Below are 19,026 nucleotides of genomic sequence, written 5' to 3' on the forward strand. Positions count from 1 at the left end.
TATATACATATATACAGTGCTGTGGGGAAGGGAAGGAGGTAAGAATGAGGGGATGGAGAGGAGGATGGGGGGATCATATTTATTGAGTACTTACGGTGTGCAGAGCACTGTACTGATTGGGAGAGTATAACACAACAGTATCACAGACACATTCCCTGCCCACAATAAGCTTACAGTCTAGAGGGGGAGACAGACATTAATAGAAATAAACTTCAGATATGGACATAAGTGATGTGGGACTGGGTGGAGGCGTGAATAAAGGGAGTAAGTCAGGGTGATGGAGAAGGAAGGGGGAGAAGAGGAAATGAGGGCCTAGTCAGGGAAGCCTCTTGGAGAAGGTGTGCTTCAACAGGGCTCTGAAGGCGAGGAGAGATATCGGAGAAATCGTCAGTCGGATATGTTTTTTTAAATGGTGTTTGTTTGCTCTATACTAAGTGTTGGGGTAGATACAAGCTAACCAGTTTGGACACAGTCCAGGACACCATTAGAGAAGCAGCATGGCTCAGTGGAAAGAGCACAGGCTTTGGAGTCAGAGGTCATGGGTTCAAATCCCTGCTCCACCCCTTGTCAGCTGTGTGACTTCAGGCAAGTCACTTAACTTCTCTGTGCCTCAGTTCCTCATCTGTAAAATGGGGTTGACTGTGAGCCCCACGTGGGACCACCTGATCACCTTGTAACCTCCCCAGCGCTTAGAACAGTGCTTTGCACATAGTAAGCGCTTAATAAATGCCATCATTATTATTATTATTATATGAAGACGGAGGGCATTCCAGAATAGAGGCGGGATGTGAGTAAGAGGGCAGCGGTGAGATAGACGAGATCAAGGCACAATGAGTAGGTCAGCATTAGAGGAGCGAAATGTGCAGTCTGGGTTGTAATACAAGCACTTAGTACAGTGCTCTGCACACGGTAAGTGCTCAATAAATACGATTGAGTGAATGAATGAATAGTAAAAGAGTAGCAAGGTGAGGTAGGAGAGAGCAAGGTGATGCAGTGCTTTAAAGCTGATCAGAAGGAGTTTTTGTTTGATGCGGATGCTGGAGGTTCTTGAGGCGTGGGGAAACGTGGATTGAATGTTTTTGTGGGAAAATGATCCAAGCAGCAGAGTGAAGTATGGACTGGAGTGGGGAGAGAGAGGATGCAGCTTTATCAAACTTTATTTATTTATTGAGTGAGGATGATGATGGCATTTATTAAGTGCTTACTATGTGTAAGCTTACTATGTTCTAAGCGCTGGGGAGGTTACAAGGTGATCAGGTTGTCCCACGGGCGGCTCACAGTCTTAATCCCCATTTTACAGATGAGGGAACTGAGGCACAGAGAAGTCAAGTGACTTGCCCAATGTCACACAGCTGACAATTGGCGGAGACAGGATTTGAACCCTTGACCTCTGACTCCACAGCCCATGGTCTTTCCACTGAGCCACGCTGAGTGCCTACTGTGTGCAGAGCACTGTACTAAATGTTTGGGAGACTACAATGTAACAGAGTCAGTAGACATGTTCCCTACCCAAAATAATAATAATAATAATAATTAAGGTATTTGTTAAGCACTTACTATCTGCCAAGCACTGCTCTAAGCGATGTTGAGCATACAATCTAGCAGGAAGGCACTATATAAGCACTGAAATCTTTTTTTTTTGACAGTACAGTGCATAGCATACGTCTGAGAAGGGTTCGGAAAAATGTAGGCACAACCCTCAACCTAATTTAGCAACCTTCTCAGATCTCTTAACATCACTCACATTTCCCCAAACCCTTCTTCAGTGTACTGTTATTTTCTGTCGGCACTGCTTCCGTCGTTCACTAAGTCATTGTCTGTGTTCAAACTAACGATAACAGAGTCTCCTGGATTGAGAGTCTCCTGATTGATTGATTGATTGATTCCTGTATTTATGTAGCAGAAAAGCAACAGGGAAGAGCCAGGAATAATACTCATTCCTGGTGACCCCTTGACTTCTTGCCTTATCTATTAGGCCGTGAGTGGTTGTCAGCAGCTAGCAACCTGCAACTGGTCCCATGAAATGATTTATTTCAGCCCAGAAGCCTGGCGTACCTACTTTGAGTAGCAGAGGTGTGAAGGACGTGGAGAATATTGACACCCCCTACTTCTTTCAACCCCTCACTTGGGCCTTAGGCTGCGGGAGTGAAATGATGGACTTACTCACTTTATTAATAATAATAATAATAATAATAATAATAATAATAATAATGGCATTTGTTAAGCACTTACTATGTGTGAAGCACTGTTCTAAGTGCTGGGGAGGACACAAGGTGATCAGGTTGTCCCACCTGGGGCTCACAGTCTGAATCTCCATTTTACAGATGAGGTAACTGAAGCACAGAGAAGTGAAGTGACTTGCCCAAAGTCACAGAGCTGATGAGTGGCAGAGCCTGGATTAGAACCCACGACCTCTGACTCCCAAACCCAGGCTCTTTCCACTGAGCCACGCTTCCCAATTAATTGTATTTATTGAGCAAATACTATGTGCGAAACACTGTACTAAGTGCAATGGATAGACTATGGGCCTGGGATTCAGAAGGTCATGTGTGACCTTGGGCAAGTCACTTCACTTGCCTATACCTCAGTTACCTTAACTGTAAAATGGGATTTAAGACTGTGAGCCCCACATGGGACAGAGACTGTGTCCAACCTGATTTGCTTTGTATCCATCCCAGCACTTGGTACGGTCCTGCGGTCTGGCATTCATTCATTCAATCAATCATATTTATTGAGCACTGTAATAAGTGCTGGAGAAAGTGCAATGCAATAATAAACAGTGACATTCCCTGAACACAACGAGCTCACAGTCGGTGGGTTGGGATGGGGGGAAACCGACATCAATACAAATAAATAAAATTACATACATGTACATAAGTGCTTTGGGGCTGGGATGGAGGGAGAACAAAGGGATAAATAAAATTACAGATATGTTCATAAGTGTTTTGGGGCTGGGAGGGGGAAGAGCAAAGGGAGAAAGTCAGGGCAACGCAGAAGGGAATGGGAGATAAGGAAAAGTGGGGTTTAGACTGGGAAGACTTTTAGACTTTTAGACTGTGAGCCCAATGTTGGGTAGGGACTGTCTCTATATGTTGCCAACTTGTACTTCCCAAGCGCTTAGTACAGTGCTCTGCACATAGTAAGCACTCAATAAATACGATTGATGATGATGAAGGCCTCTTGGAGGAGCTGTGCCTTCAATAAGGCTTTGAAGTCGGGGAGAGCGGTTGTCTGTCGGGCATTCCAGACCAGAGGCAGGACGTGGATTACGGATCAGCGGCGAGACAGACGATATTGGGAAATGTGAGAAGGTTAGTTTCAGAGAAGCAAAGTGTGCAGGCTGGGATGCAGAAGGAGAGAAGCAAGGTGAGGTAGCAGGGGGCAAGGGGATGGAGTGCCAAGGTGAGGAGCTTTTGTTCAATATGGAAGTGGACGGGCAACCACTGGAGTATTTTGAGGAGTGGGGTGACATGTCCAGAACGAACTTTTTGTAGAAAAATGATCCGGGCAGCAGAGTGCTGTATGGACTGGAGTGGGGAAAGACAGGAGGCTGGGAGGTCAGCAAGGAGGCTAATGCAGTAATCCAGGTGGAACAGGTTGAGTCCCTCCACTCCCCCCATTTCACACGTCTGGGGCCACCGTGGCCTCTCAGCCTGGGCACCTCTGCTCTGCCGTGATCTTCAGCCCAGAACCTCCTGATCCATTGTGTCCCTCAGCCCAGGGCCCCTTGGTCAACTGTGGCACTCATACCATAATTTTATTTTTAGTATTATTATTATTATTATTATTATTATCATTGGGAGAAGACAATAGAATCAGTAGACATGATTCCTGCCCTCAAGGAGTCTCAGCCAGAACAGAACAGTGGAGATAGGGAATGGAGTGAGACTATATTTTGTTCCCAAGGGACTATGGAAGCTTCCTCTCTCCCGGCTGCACAGATCCTGGCTTCATAAGCGCTCCAGTAATTATGAACTCATTTACACCCTCCTTAGCTCTCATGTGTATATGCCTGCTCAGTTCATTTATATTCACAATATTGTAAACCAGTTGGTGTCTATCCCCCAGATTAAAGCGTAAGCTCCTTGTGGTCATGTTGCCAATTTGTACTTCCCAAGCGCTTAGTACAGTGCTCTGCACATAGTAAGCGCTCAATAAATACGATTGATTGATTGATTGATTGATTGAATATGTCACTTCATCATTCTGTATTTCCCACAAGCCAGTAAAATGGGCCATACCAAATGAGCATTCAGTAAATGCTGCTTTTATTATTACTATTACTACTACCGCTATCCTTTTTTTGGCGACATTCCATACCAAATGAATGTTCAATAAAAGCTCCTTCTACTATTACTATACCCTTTTTTTTTTTTTTGGCGACATTCAATAGCATTGTTGGAAAGGAAAGAGCACACGTGAAGGCAGTCATTGCCCTCACGGGAGGAATGTAGAAAACAAACACTATTGAGGCAAAAGGAAAGTCTCATCCTAACAACCAGTGGGTAATAGGGTCAATTAATTATTCCCACTGTCCTAAGCCAGACAATGTCTAGAACAACATCTAATTTAAAGCATTACATTTTCAACTGAACTGATCCTAGGCAGAATACCCGTGCAGACATGGCCCTCTCATCAAAAGGAAACTAAAAAAGGAACTTGTCGTTTCCCAGCAAAAAGGGAAGCAATGCACTGAAACATTTAACAGTTCTTCTCACTGGGTCCCATTTCATTATCTGGTAGATTCAATTCACTGAGCAATTCCAAACTAGCTCTACAAGCATGTAGAAAATTAGTAGGATCAATCCAAATGTCACAGACTATTCTTTATTAAATCATGCTGTAAGTAAATATGTGTACGGAAATATATACTTTAATACCTCACGTTTCATGAAAATGAAGCAGTGTGGTCTAACGGAGAAAGCATGGGCTGGGGAGTTAGAAGGACCTGGGTTCTGATCCCAGCTCTGCCCCTGTCTGCTGTGCGATCTTGGGCAAGTCACTTCACTTCTCTGGGCCTCAGTTTCCTCATCTGAAAAATGTAGACAAGATTGTAAGCCTCACATGGGACAGGGACTGTGTCCAACCTGATTTGCTTGAAGCTACCCCAGTGCTTAGTATAGTGCCTGGCACATCTTAAGTACTTAAGAAATACCTTAAAAAAAAGAAAAAAAATAACCAAGTTTCCTAGGGGTTGAAATTCATTCTGCGATATCCACTTCCTTGCTCTATTTGCGAGAAGACAATTAATTGAGAAATATCTCAAAATTTCCGACTGCTTCCTAACACTGTGAGAACCCTGAATAAATTCATGTGAGTTTATTTTGTCCAATGCAAAATATTGAACTTTCAACTTTCCAACGCTTGTCACCCTATACCTAATGGCCATCTCCAGCTTGAAACAGTTAAAAACACATTTTCTGAGTTTATGAGATTTTAAACCATCGTTTGCAGAATTCTTTCAGAAACCCCGAGAAGAAATATTCCTAAGCCTCAAAATCATCCCTCTAAGAAAGACTTTGATACTATATAGCTGGAGTTTATCCTGTGCCAAGGAAAAGGCGAGGTGGCAAGGTGATTTCAACCCAGGTACCATGTGATGTCAGTATCCTGCACACGTCATTGGCTTTAAAAGATGGGGAATCATCTGCTTCCATTTTCTATTGATGAAAACCTTATGTCCGCTTGGACCCTGATGACTTGAGCTACATCTCACCATAAACATGGGACAACAACCAGCAACTCAAAAAACGACACTGAAATAAACCCAGTCACTCTGAGTAGCTTTATTTTTCCCTGCAAGATACTTGATGGAGTTTTATTGAGTCCTCCTGATGTCTGAGATTCTACCTGGAACGCTCTCAGAATATGATTTATAATGCCACTTAGTTTTAACTTTGCAGGAGACCACCGCACAAAAGCATTGTTCTGTGTGTTTTATTCCTCCCAGATATAACCCCAGTATGTTCTGTTCTCAATGACCAGGTTATCTTCCCAGCAGTAAGGGAAGGAAGCACTTACTCTAGTACATGCACTCATTCAAGCCACCCAAGGATGAAACCGCAATAGACCAAAAGATCTCCTAGGCCCTGAAACAGTAGCTTTGTCTTTTTAAACGCCTAATCATCAATGGGGGCTAGTTCCTCAATGGGGAAAAGACAGACTATTGCTTCTTCACATCTGAATGGAGTGTGCCCCTCAACACGTTTTCAGGAATTTTCACTATAATTTAAAATCTACTGATTACCAGCATGGTTCCAGCCCTGGAGGATAATAATAACAATAATTGCGGTATTTGCTATGTGCCAAGCACTGGGATAGAACCAGGATAATCAGATCAGGCACAGCCCCTGGACCACAAGGAGGTCATAGTCTAAGAGGAAGAATGAACAGGTATTTAGTCCCCATTTTACAAATGAGGAAACTGAGGCACAGAGAAGTTAAGTGACTTGCCCAAGGTCACAGAACAGACAACAGGACTAGAACCAGCATCTCTTGACTTTTTTATGCCATTTGCTAAGTGATTTACTATATGCCAGGCAATGTTCTAAGTGCTTTTAGACTGTGAGCCCACTGTTGGGTAGGGACTGTCTCTATATGTTGCCAACTTGTACTTCCCAAGCGCTTAGTACAGTGCTCTGGACACAGTAAGCGCTCAATAAATATGATTGATTGCTGGGCAGACACAAGAAGATAATGAATAATAATAATGATGGTATTTGTTAAGTGCTTACTATGTGCCAAGCACTGTTCTAAAAGCTGGAGGACATACAACGTAATCAGGTTGTCCCACATGGGGCTCACGGTTTTAATACCCACTTTACAGATGGAAGTAACTGAGACACAGAGAAGTGAAGTCACGTGCCCGAAATCACACAGCTGACAAGTGGCAGAGCCGGGATTAGAACTCACAACCTCTGACTCCCAAGCCCTGGGGTTTTTTCCTCTAAGCCACGCTGCTTCTCTATCAGTTTGGACATAGTCCATGTCCTACATGGGGCTCATAGTCTTAATTCCCATTTTACAGAAAGGGTAACTGAGGCACAGAGAAATGACTCGCCCAAGGTCACACAGCAGACTAGTGACAGGGCCAGGATTGAAACCCAGGTCCTTCTAACTTTCAGGTTTGTACTCCATTCTTTCAGTCATATTTATTCATTCATTCACTCAATTGTATTTATTGAGCGCTTACTATGTGCAGAGCACTGTACTAAGCGCTTGGGAAGTACAAGTCGGCAACATATAGAGATGGTCCCTACCCTGCAGAGCACTGTACTAAGCACTTGGAGAGTACAATTCAGCAACAAATAGAGGTAATCCCTACCCAACAGTGGGCTCAGGCTCTCTACATATAGGTGATGGTGGAAATGGTAGGAGTAATTCCATCATCATCATCATCATCAATCATATTTATTGAGCGCTTACCATGTGCAGAGCACTGTACTAAGCGCTTGGGAAGTACAAATTGGCAACATATAGAGACAGTCCCTACCCAACAGTGGGCTCACAGTCTAAAAGATTCCACATAATCTGGAGTTACCTGCATGACTCTAACCCAGCAGAACGGAACTTGCAAATATCAACAGTTTGAGTTGAACATCAATTACCCAATTTGATCAGAACCAAGACTATTTCATAATAATTGAAAGTTCAGTTAACCAAATAAATTTGGATTTGTTTCAGGCAGGCACGAATCAGATTTTGTTCGCTTGTGCAGCTATTTTATTCTTTCAATTTTTCAAACAATCCTCTGTTCTGATAACTATTCAGTTTAGATACTTTGCATCCATTGTATTTTTGTTCACCTAAATAAAAGTTACACTATGATGCAAAATGTAGTTATTATTTAGTGGTAGCCTAGACAAAGCGGCAATTTGTTAGATTATTAGAAGTTTATTTAAAAATAGCTTACCTGAAAAATGAAAGGAGAGTTCAGAATGTAATCTAATAGAATATTTTAGAAAAGGGGATGAACAACACTTGTTGAAGTCTTAACCCTTTATTGAGGTGCGTAGCCTTGCCCAGTAATGCTATTTTTAAAAATATCTTTTAGTTATCTGTGGTTCTAAAAGATAAGAAGGTGGCCTAATTTTAAATGGGAAATTTTAAGTAGGATTTGCTTTGTAAGGTTCTAGAATTTGGGGCATTTTGGGGTATTGGGGCTTTTATAGGTGATGTAACCCTCCTGATTTGCAGACTGCAATTGGAACTAAGGCTATAGAATATTAAGAGAGTGGATATGTTCTTGCATCACCAGTGCAGTTCCCCAAACTCACCTGGCAGAAAACATCTTTGGCAAATGCCTTTCTAGGACATATTCATTAGCCAACAAAGCTTGGAGCCTCTTGAGATTTGTCCAGATGAGATGCAGCAACATGTGCTTCTAATTGTTATACGTTCGGCTCCCTAGAAACCAAAAATACAGTCAATTCAACATAGAGTCCTTTTTCACGTAAAAAGTCATAAAGCTTACTTTATTTTAACAACTCTTAGTTAGACTTTGATTCCAAACAGATTTTACAAGATTTTTCTTTTTTTTTCTGAATGACAGTAAGCCTCATCATAAATCCGTAAAAAGTACTGCAGGTTTTAATGATCAAACCCTATCGTTTTCCAAAATCACTGACAAATAGCCATTGCACTTTAGGAGACATTTTAAGGGCAGGACATAATTTAGCAAACTGAAAAGCCGGAAGGAAGTTCAAGGACTAAGAGTTTTAGTTCGAGTTGTAATACGTACTCTCTGACTTGGGTACTGATTCCAAAAGTGGGATTTTTTCATTTGATTCAGGTATCTTTTAGTAATCAGTCAATCAGTCATATTTATTGTTTACTGGTGTGCTTAGCACTGTACTGAGCACTTGGGAGATTATAATAAAACAGACACATTCCCTGCCCACACGAGCTTACAGTCTAGAGGAGGAGCTTACAGGGTTGTATAGTTGTCTGTCACTTTATAGGTCTGTCCTGTCTGTATCAAACTGGTCTACCACAGCATCATCATCTATTCCAGTAATTTGTGTGGAGTCAAATACATTGTTATGTTTAGGTAGGACCTCAAGATACCTTTGAGTGATGATGATGATCTTCCTCCCCCTCCATATCTTATCTGTACAATTGGAGCAGCAAAATCAAACTTTCTGCATTACTGCTTGTTGTTCATCATCATCATCAACCGTATTTATTGAGCACTTACTATGTGCAGAGCACTGTACTAAGCACTTGGGAAGTACAAACTGGCAACATATAGAGACAGTCTCTACCCAACAGTGGGCTCACAGTCTAAAAGGGGGGAGACAGAGAACAAAACCAAACATACTAACAAAATAAAATAAATAGAATAGATATGTACAAGTAAAATAAATAGAGTAATAAATATGTACAAACATGTATACATATATACACATATATATGTTGTTGCCTTATGCTGTCGAGTTGTGTATGACCCATAGCGACACCATGGACACATCTCTCCCAGAAAGCCCCACCTCTATCTGCAATCGTTCTGGTTGTGTATCCTTAGAGTTTTCTTGGTAAAAATATGGACACGGTTTACCATTGCCTCCTTCTGCGCAGTAAACCTGAGTCTCCTAACTCCAGCAGATTGCCTTCCACACACTAGCCGCTGCCCAAGCTAGGAAAGGAATGGATACATATTTATTACTCTATTTATTTATTTATTTTACCTGTACATATCTATTCTATTTATTTTATTTTGTTAGTATGTTTGGTTTTGTCTCCCCCCTTTAGACTGTGAGCCCACTGTTGGGTAGGGACTGTCTCTACATGTTGCCAATTTGTACTTCCCAAGCGCTTAGTACAGTGCTCTGCACACAGTAAGCGCTCAATAAATACGATTGATGATGATGATGATGATGTGCCTCTGCTTGACTCTCCCTCCCTTAGTTGGATTTGGTAGAGTACTGGAAACGCTCCAGGTGTGACCCCGAGAGGCCGCATTGCTGCTAAGGGAAGTAAATGCTTAGCAAGACTGGCTGCATTGAGAAATACAGCAGCTTTGCCAAGAAATCAATCATCATCAGTATCATCAGTGAGTAAGTGCTGCAAAGAGGCTTTTAGATTATGAGCTCTGGGACAGGGACGGGGACTTTGTCTGACTTGATTATCTTATTACAGGAGTGCTTATTACGGTTGCTTGGCACGTGGCAAGCACTTTAAAAATACCACAGTCATTTTCACTATTATTATTGAAATAATTTATTGCCACTCATTTGGAATAAATTTTGAATTGCGTGAATTGATACACGGTCACTACTCTATCTCTCATTAGGTTGTAAACTCCTTGAGGGCAGCACTGGTCTTTGTCTTACCTAGCGCTCACAGCAAAGTGAGTTGACATGTTAGGGAGAGATGTCACTTTGAGTTATGTAGACCTGTATTTTTCAAAATGCTGTCACCTAAAGACTTTATCTGTCCTCACGCTATGCCTCAGTGGTAGAAAGAGGCAGGAATCACTGCCTCATTTATGGAAAAGAAAATCAAGACCCAGAGGGGATGTAGCTTTAATGTGACACAGGGGCCTAGTCCGAACAGATTATCCTGTTTTTTCATCAGTGGCAAACACCATACTACTACAGCAAGGCTTAGTGGAAAGAGGGTGGGATTGGGATTCAGAAGACCTGGGTTTGTGTCACAGCTCCACCACTGGCCTATTGTTGTGACCTTGGGCAAGTCATATATCCACTCTAGGTCACCATTTCCTCATCTGTAAAATGGGGATGAGATTGAATGTACTATGACTATCACTCCACCTACCACCAGCAATATAAGGTTTTGAAACAGTAGGAACTCTGGCCTCGCAAAGTCTCTTGGGATTGGCCTTGAAAATCACTTTTAAAAAATCTCTCTCCACATTCTTGGTTTTCCGTTCATCTGCAGAAGAGGTCGATAATAATAATAATAATAATATTAATAATAATAATAATGGCATTTATTAAGCACTTACTATATGCCCCTTCCTTCCTCTCCATCCCCCCATCTTACCTCCTTCCCTTCCCCACAGCACCTGTATATATGTTTGTACATATTTATTACTCTCTTTATTTATTTATTTATTTTACTCGTACATATCTATGCTATTTATTTTATTTTGTTATTATGCTTGGTTTTGTTCTCTGTCTCCCCCTTCTAGACTGTGAGCCCACTGTTGGGTAGGGACTGTCTCTATATGTTGCCAATTTTGTACTTCCCAAGCGCTTAGTACAGTGCTCTGCACACAGTAAGCGCTCAATAAATACGATTGATAATGATGATGATGATGATGCAAAGCACTGTTCTAAGCTTCTAAGCTCTGGGGAGGGTACAAGGTGATCAGGTTGTCCCACGGGGGGCTCATAGTCTTAATCCCCATTTGACAGATGAGGGAACCGAGGCACAGAGAAGTTAAATGACTTGCCCAAGGTCACATAGCTGGTAATTGGCGGAGCAGGGATTTGAATCCATGACCTCTGACTCCAAAGCCTGTGCTCTTTCCCACTGAGCCACGCTGCTTCTCTAAGGACAATGGAGCTAGCAACTAAGATTGAGAAATGAGGTTGTTGAAAAGGAAAGCCGTGGATGGAAGCCAGGCTCCTCCTCCCGCTAAAAGCCGTGGCCAAATAAAGTGCAGAATGGTGGCAGAAGGAGCAGTTGGGATGGGCCTGCAGGTCTCCCCCTTCTCCTTCTCCAGCTCGGAGGCACTGAGTCTCCGCAGACAGATCAGAGCTGGAGGTAGACAGGCAGGCTCTCTCGCTCAGCATGGGTGAACTCCTTCATTTGTTTACAATTTCCTCATGCATGGCTATGGGTAATTACATATAAGCATAAATATCTGCCACCTCCTTTTAAGAAAAGATGAAGCAGCTCCCATTTGAGAAACCGTGCTTAGACCGAGGAGTGGAGCTAAATAAACTCCAGACCCAAACGCGTTTGAGCTCATCATTTTTTTTTTTTTCTTGGACCCGTAGTTAATGTGAAGGGTTGTTTTCAAGTCTTTCTGGACTCCATCTGCAACTGAACTACGGAAAGATTTCCATTCACCGGTTCAGAATGACCTAAACTGGCCGTGGCACATCAAACGAGCCCGGTAATAACACTTTTTCATTTTGAGGAAATTAAATACTATTATCCAGAAATGTTGAGGTTTCTTTGGTGAATAGTTCCTTAACCATCCTGCAATTAGCCATGGACTGAACAGTCAGAGTAGACTGGGTGGGCTGATCCTCTGGGAAGCTGGGTGGAAAAAGGTAGTTCCGCGTTTGCATCCAACCAACCAAGGATTACTTGTTTGCCTCATCTGGTTTAAGGATGGAACAGACAGTCTGTGGGGACAAGGAGAAAAGCCAAGGCTCTGGATGTCAGGGGAAGGAGGAAGATGTTTGGAGGAAACTGCACCTTGTGGGTGAGGACCATCTCTACAAACACTATTGTACTGTACTCTCCCAAGCGCTTAGTATATTACTCTGCACACAATAAACGCTCAATCCCTGTTGACTGTAAATGCCTCGAGGACGGGGTAGTGTCAACCAACTCTGTTGCATTGTAATTTCCCAAACACTTAGTAAAGTGCTTGCACACAGTAAGTCCTCAGTAACTATCACTTGGGACAACCTGATCACCTTGTATCCCCCCCAGCACTTAGAACAGTGCTTTGCACATAGTAAGCGCTTAACAAATGCCGTCATTATTATTTTCACTGATTGAAGAAGACAGCTTTACTCCGCATCAGAATACCTTCTTTTGTCTTCATCATCGTCAATCGTATTTAATTGAGCGCTTACTATGTGCAGAGCACTGTACTAAGCGCTTGGGAAGTACAAATTGGCAACATATAGAGACAGTCTTGTCTTATGCTGTTGAGCTGTCTCCGACCCACCCGGACACCACGGACACATCTCTCCCAGAACGCCCCACCTCCATCTGCAATCGTTCTGGTAGCGCTTTGTACTTCCCAAGCGCTTTGTACAGTGCTCTGCACACAGTAAGTGCTCAATAAATACGATTGAATTAATGAATGGATGAATGAATGAATTAATTAATACAGTTTTCTTGGTAAAAATACGGAAGTGGTTTACCATTGCCGCCTTCCACGCAGTTAACTTGAGTCTCCACCCTCGACTCTCTCCTATGTCGCTGTTGCCCAGCACGGGGGAGTTTTGACTTGTAAAAAGGTTGCCTTCCACTCACTAGCCCCTGCCCAAGCTAGGAATGGAATGGTTATGCCTCCGCTTGACTCTCCTTCCCATAGTTGAGACTGGTAAAGTACTGGAAAGTCTCCAGATGCGACCTTGAGAGGGGATCAGAATAGCTACGTGAGGCAATATCGGTCAGCTAGTCTCTGGGAGCAACGACCTCCTCACTGTTTTTAATTCATTGTCTGAATCTACCTGGATGTATTGATCTCACATTTCTGCACTAGGCTAATGAGCATTTCCTTGGTGACAGTGGTCCGGGAGCCAGAGGGTGGCAAGACAGCAGGGCAATGTCCGGGTCAATGAAGACCCCAGTGAACCACTGAATGGGCAGCATGCCCAGGCCAGTGTGGCCTCCTCCATTATCAGTACTCCAGGGAATCTATTCCTGTGCAATGCCACAGAAAACACAAGCAAGCCTGATCCTTGTTTGTGAGAATCAGTGTGGCTCAGTGGACAGAGCACGGACTTTGGAGTCAGAGGTCATGGGTTCAAATCCAGGCTCCGCCAATTGTCAGCTGTGTGACTTTGGGCAAGTCACTTCACTTCTCTGTGCCTCAGTCACCTTATCTGTAAAATGGAGATTAAGACTGTGAGCCCCCCATGGGACTACCTGATCACCTTGTAATCTCCCCAGTGCTTAGAACAGTGTTTTGCACGTAGTAAGTGCTTAATAAATGCCATCATTATTATCCTCATAATGCAGATCATTACCCCAGCTATGAATATTTACAGATATGAATATATAGTACCTTTTTAATCTTCCACACGTTCTTAAAAAACTCAATATGACAGTTTTTAAAGCACTCCATCACCTTGCCCCCCTCCTACCTCATCTCACTTCTCTCCTTCTATAACCCAGCCCACAAACTTTGCTCCTTTAGTGCTAATCTTCTCACCGTGCCTCAGTCTCATCTGTCTTGCCACCAAAACGTGGCCCAAGTCCTGTCTCTGGACTGGAATGCCCTCCCTCCTCAAATCCAACAATTACTCTCCTCTCCCCCCACTTCAAAGCCTTACTGAAGGCATGTTTTCTCCAAGAGGCCTTCCCAAATTAAGCCCCATTTTTCCTCATCCCCCACTCCCTTCTGCATCACCCCGACTTGCTCCCTTTGCTGTCTGCTACCCCCCAACTCCCAGCCCCACAGCACTTATGTATACATCGGTACTTTTATTTATTTGTGTTGATGTCTACCTCTACCCGCCCCAGACTGTGAGCTCGTTGTTGGCAGGGATTGTCACTGTTTATTGTTGTATTGTACTTTCCCGAGCACTAAGTACAGTGCTCTGCACACAGTAAGAACTTAATAAATACAATTGAATGAATGAATGAATGAAACAATGGTATCTATTAAGTGCTTACTGTGTGCAGATCACTGTACTAAGCACTAGGGAGAATGCAGCACAATAGAATTGGTAGATATGATCCCTACCTTCAAAGAGTGATGCCTCCATTTATCCTTGTTCTTACATATTCATCCATGATGTGCTTATATAGTAATAATAATCACAATAATTGTGGTATTTGTTAAACACTTATTATGCACCAAACACTGTACTAAACTCTTGGTAGATACAAGATATCGGGTCCAACATGGAGCTCACAGTATTGAAGTCTCTTTTTGCAGCTGAAAGAACTGAGGCCCAGAGAAGTCAAGCGACTTGCCCGATGTAGCAAAGCAAGTAACTGGCAGAGCTGGGATTAGAATTCTTTGATTTCTTTGATTTCCAGCGTGGCTCAGTGGAAAGATCATGGGCTTTGGTATCTTGGTAGATACAAGATATCGGGTCCCACATGAAGCTCACAGTATTGAAGTCTCTTTTTGCAGCTGAAAGAACTGAGGCCCAGAGAAGTCAAGCGACGTGCCCGATGTACCAAAGCAATTCTTTGATTTCCAGTGTGGTACTATCTACCAAGAGTTTAGTACAGTGTTTGGCACGTAATAAGCGTTTAACAAATACCACAATTATTGTGATTATCATTACTATATAAGCACATCATGGATGAATATGTAAGAACAAGGATGTGACTTTGGGCAAGTCGCTTAACTTTTTTGTGCCTCAGTTACCTCATCTGTAAAATGGGGATTAAGACTGTGAGCCCCCCCATGGGACAACCTGATCACCTTGTAACCTCCCCAGCGCTTAGAACAGTGCTTTGCACATAGTAAGTGTTTAAAAAAATGCCATCATTATCATTATCATTATTATTATTTCCAGGCCAATGCTTTTCCACTAGGCCACGATGTTTCTCTCTCTATATATACTGGTATGTAGATTAGGGTGAGACTACATGCAGATATATATATATATATATATATATATATATATATATATACATATATATATATATATATTATATATATATATACACACACATGAAGAGAGAGGGAGAGAGAGATTGATGGACATAAACATATGTCCACCCTAATGTAGTCTAAATATTTTGGATTGCATTCTGCCCCAGGGGGCTAATCCTGGTTGGCATCCTCTGCCAAGTCTCCACCATCAAAATCATTTTCTTCTGGTCAGAAGATTCGCCCAGGGGTTGAGTTGGGCGGGCAGTGCCAGGAGAGCTTCTCATGCCAGAAACATTGTTACCGCTGATGTGCCTAGACGTCTCCAGGCTCTATCCAAAGGACCTGTGGGACTGGCACAGATCCCAGAGCTCTAACCACAGACGCTCTGCCCACTGGTGCCAGGGCTGAACTCCAGCAAAATTAAGCCCTGCCCTTGCCAATCATTTGATTTCATCACCAGAAACAGAGAGATGGCAGACTTGCAATTTCAATACGCATTGGCTGCATGTGGGGTTATGATAATTATAGTAACAACCATTACTAATGGCATTTATTAAGTAGTTACTAGGTGCCAAGCACTGCACTAAGTGTTGGTGCAGATAGAAGATGATCGTATTGGACATAGTTCTTGCCCCACCTCGGGCTCACAATCTCAAGTAAGGAGACCAGCTGTTCCTTCACCGTTCAGTCGCATCTATTGAGCATTTACTGTGTGCAGAGCATTGTATTAAGCATTTGGAAAGTACAAATCGCGAAGATATAGAGACGGTCCCTACCCAACCAACGGGTTCACAGTCTAGCTATCTTATTCCAATTTTAGAAATGATGAAATTGAGATCTAGAGAAGTTAAGTGGCATGCTCTAGGACATTTAATGGGATAGTGGCAAAACAGGGATTAGAACATAGGTCTTATTATTATTTATTCATTTCTTACCTCCTTCCCTTCCCCACAGCACCTGTATATATGGATATATGTTTGTACATATTTACTACTCTATTTATTTACTTATTTATTTTACTTGTACATATCTATTCTATTTATTTTATTCTGTTAGTATGTTTGGTTTTGTTCTCTGTCTCCCCCTTTTAGACTGTGAGCCCACTGTTGGGTAGGGACTGTCTCTATATGTTGCCAACTTGTACTTCCCAAGCGCTTAGTACAGTGCTCTGCACACAGTAAGCGCTCAATAAATGCGATTGATTGATTGATTGATTGAAGTACTTACAAATTGCCAAGCACTGCACTAAGGACTTCTGTCCCTAGATCGCGAGCCCACGAGTCACAGGGACCATGTTTAATTCCCACCTTTGTATTTTGTCCCAGCACTGGGTAGATTTTTCTGCACAGAATAAGATTAATAAATACTATTACTACTATTAATCCTTCTGTTCCCAGACCCATGTTCTGTCCACAAGGCCATCCTGCCTCACGCTATTGATATCAGGTGTGGCAAAGGGATTTCAGACTGTAAAAGATGTAGAAGTGATATATTGGAGTGGGCTACAGTCCTACTGCTTCTTCTTGGGCAAATTTGGTAGCTAGTCTGGTCACTTTTCAGGATGAACTTCTCTTCTGAACAGTGAACAGAAAATCATCTTGAAAATTCCAGTCCCACTTCGATGCCCCAGTAACCCCAGCCGCTCAATCCAATTCACACCTCACCAAAAATATGTTGCCTCTTCATCTGTAAAAAGATAGCTATGTTCCCTCCTCCCTTTGCATCTGAAGTTGACTGCTAACATTGAGGTTTCATCATTCATTCATTCATTTAATCGTATTTATTGAGTGCTTACCGTGTGCAGAGCACTGTACTAAGTGCTTGGGAAGTACAAATCGACAACATATAGAGACGGTCCCTACCCAACAATGGGCTCACAGTCTAGAAGGGGGAGACAGACAACAAAACAACACATGTAGACAGGTGTCAAAATCATCAGAACAAATAGAATTAAAGCTATATGCACATACTTAACAAAATAAATAGAATAGTAAATAAGTCCAAGTAAAATAAATAGAGTAATAAATCTGTACAAATATATATACAAGTGCTGTGGAGAGGGGAAGGAGGTAGGGCGGAGGGGATGGGGAGGAGGAGAGGGAAAAGGGGACTCAGTGTGGGAAGGCCTCCTGGAGGAGGTGAGCTCTCAGTAGGGCTTTGAAGGGAGGGAGAGAGCTAGTTTGGCGGAAGCTTGGAGGGAGGGCATTCCGGGCCGGGGGAAAGACATGGACCAGATGACGCGTCCAAGGTCACAGAGCAGACAAGCGGTGGGGCCAGGACTAGAATCCAGGTCCTTCTGACTCCCATTCTCATGCTCTACCCACTAGTCCATACTGCTTCCACACTGTTTCCTTATGACCAGTTTTTTTCCCCATTCACACGATGACCACCCTCGCCTCCAAATACTTCCCAGAGTTTAGCCCTCCGGTCCATGCCTCCTGTTGCCGATAGCCTGGAACTGGAATTGATCTGCACAGCATTCACCTCTCCATCCTGTGCATTCTTGCAAGACAAAGAACCCCATCCCAGCCCCAGATAGCTTTAGCATTGAGAGCTAATGAAAATCGCCCACAGCAGAAGCTTTCGGTATTCATGGCCTAGTGGGTAGAGCATGGGCCTGGGAATCAAAAGACCTGGGTTCTAATCCTGTTGTGCCCCTTGTTTGCTGTGTGACCTTGGGCATATTGCTTCACTTCTCTGGGCCTCAGTTACCTCATCCGTAAAATGACATTTAAGACTGTGGAGCCTCAGGTGGGACATGGATTGCGTCCAGCCTGATTAGCCTCCCAGCTCTTAAATAAGCACCTAGCAAATGCCATAAAAAATGTGAATAAGTGTGCCTGAAAAGAATTTTGCACAACTGGCAGATCATTTGTCTGGATAAAGGGCTCAAAGACTTTTGAAGATGTTCATAGTCTGTTAAGTTGGCAGAGTTTTCCGGTGGGTTGGAAACATTCGTACTTTTAGACTGTGAGCCCACTGTTGGGTAGGGACTGTCTCTATATATTGCCAACTTGTACTTCCCAAGCGCTTAGTACACTGCTCTGCACACAGTAAGCGCTCAATAAATATGATCGATTGATTGATTGATTGATTGATTCCAGGTCCTTAGTTGCGACTTTCCCATGTCTAGACCGTGAGCTCGTTGTGGACAGGATTTGTCACTGTTTACTGTTGTCTTGTACTTTCCCAAGTGCTTTGTACAGTGCTCGGCACACAGTACATGCTTAATAAATATGATTGAATGAATGAATGAACTTCAATGCGGCACCACAGGAAAGGCTGAACAAGACCGGTCTTGTCATAGCGTCTTGCTTCACCCTAGTAGGATTGGTGAAGGAGACAATACCATTATGGAGTAGGCTTAGGATAATAATAAAAATTATTATTATGGTATTTGTTAAGCACATACTATGTGCCAAGCACTGTTCAAAGTGCTGGGATAGATACAGGGTAATCAGGTTGTCCCATGTGGGGCTCACACTTCAATCCCCATTTTACAGATGAGGTAACTGGGGCACAGAGAAGTTGCGACT

The 19,026-nt window shown here is 42.9% G+C and overlaps 1 long non-coding RNA gene across 1 annotated transcript in view; it reads right to left on the reverse strand.

The window, feature by feature from the left end:
• Positions 1 to 9,104, reverse strand: part of LOC119925742 — a 45,762-nt gene extending 36,658 nt beyond the window's left edge. Inside the window, exons 1-2 of the long non-coding RNA XR_005449830.1 lie at positions 9,067 to 9,104; positions 8,277 to 8,406 (exon numbers count right to left, since the gene is read on the reverse strand). This is a non-coding gene — a long non-coding RNA (uncharacterized LOC119925742). The remainder of the gene's footprint in view (positions 1 to 8,276; positions 8,407 to 9,066) is intronic.
• Between the last annotated feature and the right edge of the window lie 9,922 nt (positions 9,105 to 19,026).

The sequence above is a fragment of the Tachyglossus aculeatus genome, chromosome 3 (assembly GCF_015852505.1).
Source record: "Tachyglossus aculeatus isolate mTacAcu1 chromosome 3, mTacAcu1.pri, whole genome shotgun sequence".
In the NCBI taxonomy this organism is placed as follows: Eukaryota; Metazoa; Chordata; class Mammalia; order Monotremata; family Tachyglossidae; genus Tachyglossus; species Tachyglossus aculeatus.